The 7264-nt window shown below is 32.3% G+C and overlaps 1 long non-coding RNA gene across 1 annotated transcript in view; it reads right to left on the bottom strand.

The window, feature by feature from the left end:
* Positions 1 to 3820: 3820 nt before the first annotated feature.
* LOC139512350 (uncharacterized) overlaps positions 3821 to 7264 on the bottom strand; it is a 51064-nt gene continuing 47620 nt past the window's right edge. The window contains exon 4 of the long non-coding RNA XR_011662248.1: positions 3821 to 5513. This is a non-coding gene — a long non-coding RNA (uncharacterized lncRNA). The remainder of the gene's footprint in view (positions 5514 to 7264) is intronic.

The following is a 7264-nucleotide window of genomic DNA, read 5'->3' as shown; positions in this document are numbered from 1 at the left end:
ATTCTCAATGTAAATTCTTCATTGTTTTAAATAAAAGGAATTTGGTTTGCGATCCTTGTATGATAAAGCTAAACATATATAAATTTTGTCTCATTGATGCCATTCAAGTTCTAAGTAAGTAAACGAATGCCAGAATGGACTCAAATTATAAAAAAGCCTAAACCAGCAATTAATCATTTAAATGGTTTATAATCATGAACTTGAATATAAATAAGAACGAGAAAGACTCGGTCTCATACTTTTTTTCTTCTATTTAAAAAAAATTAAATAACTATGCATATTTATAAAAGTATCTCAGAGCAGTTTCTGAGTGCTTAATCAACAATTATGTTTTAGATCACAAGTCATAAGTAAGTCATACTTCGTGTCAGTATGGAAATGCTTTGAATAAGAGTAATTAAGGATGAACTTATATAGGTGATCTTAGGTAAAATTAAATGAATCAAAAATTCATAAATTGATACTTTAAGCTGGAAGAGCATTAGTTAAGGATTAAAATTAGCAAAAAATGTTGATAGGTCATGGAGCTCCATTTCAAGATATTTGATTTATAAAATATGGCGGGAAAAGGCTGACTTTGACTTTTACCTTATATTTGTATTAGTATTATTTGGGTCTCAAATCAAAAGAAAGAAAATCAAGAATCTGCTTAAATTTTGTCAAATGACCTTTTATGAGCGATTTTAAAGTCTTATTTTAAAAGATAAATAGGCGTTATGGGGCAAAATATTGTTCCTTGTATCATATGGTATGGAAAACACCAAGGATTCCGAACATTTGACACTTATTCCAAAACCTCACCTAAGATCACCTAAGTACATCCTAAAATGAAAGTCTGAAAGAGATTAAATATTTTTAAGTTCAAAGGACAAGACTTTTGCATTTGATTTACTTTTGCAGGATGCCTTCAACACAAAAAAAATATATTGACAAAGAATGAGTTTTTTTAGTCGTCTTAAAGTTGTGCACGGTATCCTATATTAAGATTGCCTTACCTTATTGTTTTAGTTAACGTCAAACATTTCACTGACTTAAAAGAGAATAATAAATCAAGTTCACAGCTGAACTCGCGAGTGTTTTTTTTTTCAAACAAACACACTAAATGTATGTTCTGTATAATGTACATTATGTTCATATACATGTTGACATCGATGTGTAAGACCAAAAACTACAATGTCAAAAGATGTCTTACTTTTGGAATTTGGTTCAAGCGGGGTTTCCTAAGGGGTGATAGAACGTAACTTAATATTAGACTTGATTTTTTTAACTGTGAGTCTAGAGATACGTTTTATTATTTTTTTATAAAGTATTGTAATCTTTTGTTTATCTGTGAATAAAAGAAGAAAAAAAGGCAGACAATTTCGCATAATTTATATTTATATACGTAATTGTTAAAAGACGGCCAATTTAAGTATTATAAACTTTAATAATAAGACACATGCTTAAAAGATCGAAAGAAATGTATTCCTGACCCTAATGGCAAGTAAGGAACAGAAAAAATATTTTTTCCGCGAAATTGACGCAATTTCAGAATGGCGAATTATCAACAACGGTCGATTCCACAGTCGATTGAAGGGCTTGCTTTCCGACTGTCAAACAATGACGTCATGCCATAATGACCGTTACATTTGGGACCCATTGATGAAACATTAAACCAAGTTTGATCTTTAGTGTTTCATATGAAAAAGATTCAGCACTTAGCAGAAACTTGCAAAAATTAAAACATGGACATATGTGTCCCTCCGGCACAGTCGGTGTAGACACATGTGAGAGGGTTAACCAAGAATACTAAACATTGACCAATGGACCATGAAAATAAATCTTCAGAAGAATTGAAGAGGAATTGATAATGGTTTTTTCTATGATTTGTGTAATATACATTGAAACTTGTGTGAAATAACCAATGAAAAAATCTTTTGTATAGTCAACAGCTAACAGTTCGTATGAACTTTGAACTGGAAGTAACGTCATTAGTTGTTATCTTATTCACTTTTGTCATTGCGGTCAGTAATCGCTAAATATCAAATCTATTTTCTGGAAATCACGATGAGATACATGAAAGATCTGACGTCTGTGATCCGTCATTACTAGAAGATACAATAAAATAGCTAGCTATGGTTTATCAAATCTTAATCTGTCTTTGAATATGTTCTGTCAAAGATTGATGACGTTCATTATTTAAAGTAATGGTTGCCAGACACGAAGCAAGCTTCAGTACAATATTATTAAACGCATTAATTTACTTGATGCATTATTAAAAATGATCGAGTTGATTTGTAGAATCTTAATATTTTAAAGATTAGAAATTCTAGAAAATTCCAATAATTGTATGATCTTGTATTTTCCTATTAAAAAGTAAAATAACAAAAATACTGAACTCGAAGGAAAATCTAATCGGAAAGTCCATAATCACATGGCAAAATCAAATGACAAAACACGTCAAAAACGAATGGACAAGAACTGTCATCAAATGTAGAAAATCTTATTTTCAATATTATTTTACTTTTTTTTCGGTTTTTTTTTTGTTAATTTTATTCGATGGAACTTTTTAATTTAAATGTATATATATATATATATATTTGATGATTAAACAAATAAAACTGTACCATATGACTTGCAATGTTTTCGTTTGTCCATAATTAATTAAAATATTGGAATTTAAAACATATATGAAACTATACGATGTTTTCACGTTATAAAATAATTATAAAGTCGCCAACTATGCCTGAATAAGCGATATTGTTTAAAACTATGAAGACCGCCCCGTGTGCGGGATTTTCTCGCAGTGTTGAAGACCCATTGGTGGCCTTTGGCTGCTTGCTGTTCTTTGTTCGGGGTTGATGTCTCTCTGACACATTTCTTATTTCCCATTCTTCAAAGTTTTCATGACGCCGTTAAACAGAATATGAAGACAAATACTTCAGTTAGAACATTTCAATATTTAAAGAGAGGTGCTGTGCTGTTCATAAACAAAGACACTGTGATGAAAAATTCAAGTTTGTTATCCTTTATTTTTCATTTTAATTCTGAACAAAGTTTTTAGGAAAACAATGCTTTCAGTTTTAAGAAGTACTGGTAGATCGGTACCTTTGTGTCTTTAGTCTTGTGCTCTGTGCCGATCTCATAACTCTTTATCAACTGATTTCTTTGTTTGTTCTTTTGTTGTGCCACATTAAGTGTGTATGTCCCAAGTCAGGAGCCTTTTATTTGTGTAATAGTCGTTGGTCGCTGTCTATCATATACGATATGGGTTTTGTCCAATGAGTGACCGGTAGTCCGACTTCATAGGCGAACCCAAGGGGCCTAGGAGCACGGGCCCCCTTTCATGGGAAAAATTTGGTTGATTATATAGGGAATCACTGAAGCATGACTGGAGGGCTCCCCCATTTAGGCCATTCAGCCCCACCCCCCTATGAAAAGTTCTGGATCCGCCATTGGACTTATTTTTTTCGATAAAATTTATTCGATAAAACTATCTGCAAAAGTCATTTTATTTTGACAAAAGAATAATCTAGCATTAAACCACCGATAAATAGAGTTCATGGACCATTCTGTTTCGTTCTGTTTTGAAACCATGCTCTCCGTGTGAAGGGTATCGCTTTGAAGGTATATGTGCCATGTTTCTATGCAGTTTTAAGTTCGTGCTCGTGTCAGGCTTTCACATGCGTCGAATCGAGATCAATTTGAGACTCGATCTTTCTTGCGTACAAAAAAATATAGCTTGGAATAAAATAAGTGGTGGTTTTTCGGGGGGGTTTTTTGTTTTTTCTTCTTCATTTTTTGCTATTTTCGGTATTTTGCATTTTACTTTGACATATTCTGCATAGAAATTTATTTATTTATTCTGTATATTTTGAAACGTCTTTAAAAAAAATTTAAAAAGGTAAAAAAATCGTTATGGTTTTCAGTACTGTTACTTGATGAATTTGCCAGAAAACACATGATCATTAAAAAAAAATAGAAATGGTAAAGTTTGAGCGATGCTGTAGTTGTACTTTTCATGCTTGTCAATTTATTTATAAATCTTGATAAGACGTTTATCTTTAATGTAAAGAACACATTAGATAAACAAATGCAAACTGCTGTCTGGCAGATAAATATTCATTCGATTGCAAAATGTGAGCTAAACACCGTTATAATAAATAAAAAATAGACTACAAATATGAGCACTCGCTTATTCTTCGATTGTTACTTAGAACAACACGTATAGAATCACCTGATAAATCTAAAGTAGCATTAGCCTTGCAAGGACATGATTTTTTAGTACTGCCTCGTGAAATTATTGAGCTTATGTGCTGTAAATTCAGTTCGCTCTGTTTCGACAATATTGTAAATCCAGTCCTTTCTTGGTCTGACTTAGAATTACTATATGTTTCACTAGCCGAACGAGAAGATAGGGCATCGTGTTCGAACACTGTATTATGTTCCCCGCTGGAATGAATACGAGGCTTTGGGAACGCCATGTGACCTAAGGTACTCTGGTACAAACTTTGCCTGAATTTCTTTTTTCCGTAGCAACACATGGTTATAAGTTCTGTTAATCCTAATCTGAATCTGTGTCCAGTTGCTAAGTATACGAAAAAATTTACGCATTTATTTGTATATAACATATAAAATGTCAATGAAAACACAAAATGCGTTGGCGCTGTTTGGTAATACGCTGAGTCGTAACCGGATATGAAAAGCTGAGTCGAAAATGGGAATGTAAGGAGAAGTAGAACTATAGATTCGCCAATCAGCATAGGCGTTATTGTCTGCACTTGTTTATTACCTCTTACTAATGATCTATCAAATTTGAATTTTTCTACTGAATTAAGGATTTCTCTGTGCGATGATTTCCATATTGAACATATTAAAACAATATTACTTATAAACATTAAAATAAAACAGATGACCAAAAATGATAAGTGAAACCACGGCCAAATTTTCGTCCAAAAATATTCGTAAACGTCTGACTTCGGATAAACGTCACATAGTCTTTCACTTCTATCTTCCTCCACCATATCGGATCCAATGAAGAAGTGGAATTCCTTGGCAAATGTTATCACAGTTACAGCAAAAATCGCTATTTTTGCTCTTCTAAAAGTACTTATATCGTTCTTCTTTAATGGGAATTTAATTGCAAGTGCCCTATCAATTGTCATTGCTGTTGTAATTAATATTCCCAAATCACAATTTCCCCATCCGTAAAAATCTAAAAATTTACAAATATAGCGTGCTTTTTTCCTGGAATAAACATCAAATGTCACATGCAACCAATGCGTTGTCATAGAAATTGACAAGCTAAATATATCATTTATAGATCCAGCGATCATGTAAACGGAAGAAGGTTGGTATCGAAAATAGCGTGTTCTCATTACAAGGAGTACTAAAATATTACATGCTACTCCCAAGATGATGAGAATCGGTGGATAATACACATCAATTCCATGAGTAAATGTTCCATCACGGATATCTTGTTCTGTGACATTCATTTAGACTGTAACTCAGGAAAACGACATCCGATAAAAATTCTGAAATAGATAAAATTTTATTATTTTATTTTATATTTGACTGAAACTATGTAAATTTTTCTTATAATGTCCCACTCCTTTATAGGAGAATGTGAGGACATTTTGGTGGACTGAAAATAGCAGAATTCCAAATACAGCTACTTTATTCCATCAGGAAGGTCATGGCAAATATCGAATTTGTATAATATTAGTTTAAAAACTTCGTTGTATAGGTTTTTCCATGATCTCTTCGTTCAATCAATTACGTGTTCTGTGCAAAATCATCACAATTGTAATTTGATTTCAAGAAAAAATACCAAAAACTATTAAAAATTTGAGATGTGAAACTGATTTTTTTTTTTAAATCAAGTATTAAAAGTGGAAAGCTCCTTATTAAATGGGAGTTATGAAATTATATATTGTCTTCGAATCGGCTCCCCAGACCTTTCATTCTTCCTTCCAAAAATTGTAGCTGTCTACTTAAAATTGTGCTATTTTATTATCATCTCAACTTTTGGCCGAATAAGGGAGAGACAAAAAATGGTCGCAAATCGCTTAAATCCATCTTAGTAAGGATGTGTAACTCTGTTATCAGAAATTATTGTTTTAATCCCTGCTTATTTTTCCTCTAACCATGTTGTGTTTTACCTTTGGCTAAAAAACAACTCTTTCAGTGTTTTTGATATAGATCTCTATATCAAGAAAAACCAGGCTGATGTTCAATCTAGCGCTTTTCAAAACAGACTTAAATCGTGAATATATCTTTTCCTGATACTTTGTTTCATGATATATGTGTTATTTAAGATGAACATATGAATGTTTAAGTCCAGTGACAAATGTTTCATGAATATAAGGACTATAACATGTTAATAAAATTTCAGTTTAGCCTAGTGTGCACTTCACCGAGATGTTGAGTATGTATTTAAACGTGAAAACCCTAACATCAACAGTCCGAAGGTTCACATGTCATCTACTCTGAAACATTATTCAAAATTCTAGCCAACTTCAATGTTATCTTGCTTCCAAATATCGTGTGCTTGGCGGAATTGCAGGAAATACCAATTAAAAAAAAATAAAGTCTGGTTTAACTTTATGAAGGATCGAACACACGACTTCTCGCACTCTTTTCCACGAGACCAAGAAAAATTGTTATATACTTGAATTATACCGAACTTCACGGTAAGTTCTAACTAGAGACTCCAAGGAGCCTGTGTCGCTCACCTGATATTTTTATATACAATTGATACATGAAATAATGCAACCGTTATACTTTTGCTTTAGATTCAAAAGACTTTTGTAAATATTTACAAAAACTAATGAAAAATTGTTAAAAATTTACTTTTAAGGGCAATATCTCCTTATGGGGGCCATTGACCATTTTGGTCATGTTGACCTATTTGTAGATCTTATTTTGCTGAACATTATTGCTGTTTACAGTTTATTGCTATCTATAATAATATTCAAAATACTGAATACCCCAAAACTGCAAAATTTCCATAAAATTACCCCTTCAGGGGCAGCAACCCAACAACAGGTTGTTTGATTCATCTAAAAATTTCAGGACAGACAGGACTTAACCAAATGTTCAATTTGCTCTAAATGCTTTAGTTTCAGAGATATAAGCCAAAAACTGCATGTTACCCCTAATTTTTCTTTTTAGCCATGTTGGCCATGTTGGTTGGCAAGCTAGTCCAGCCCTGGCCTCAGTGACTCATTTTTTTTTTATTTTTTTTTTTTTTGTTGTCACTGACAACAACAAAAAAAAATCAAAA

This window comes from Mytilus edulis, chromosome 1, assembly GCF_963676685.1.
Source record: "Mytilus edulis chromosome 1, xbMytEdul2.2, whole genome shotgun sequence".
NCBI lineage: Eukaryota > Metazoa > Mollusca > Bivalvia > Mytilida > Mytilidae > Mytilus > Mytilus edulis.
Note: the sequence above shows the minus strand (reverse complement) of the source record. Positions and strands in the feature narration are given on the sequence as shown.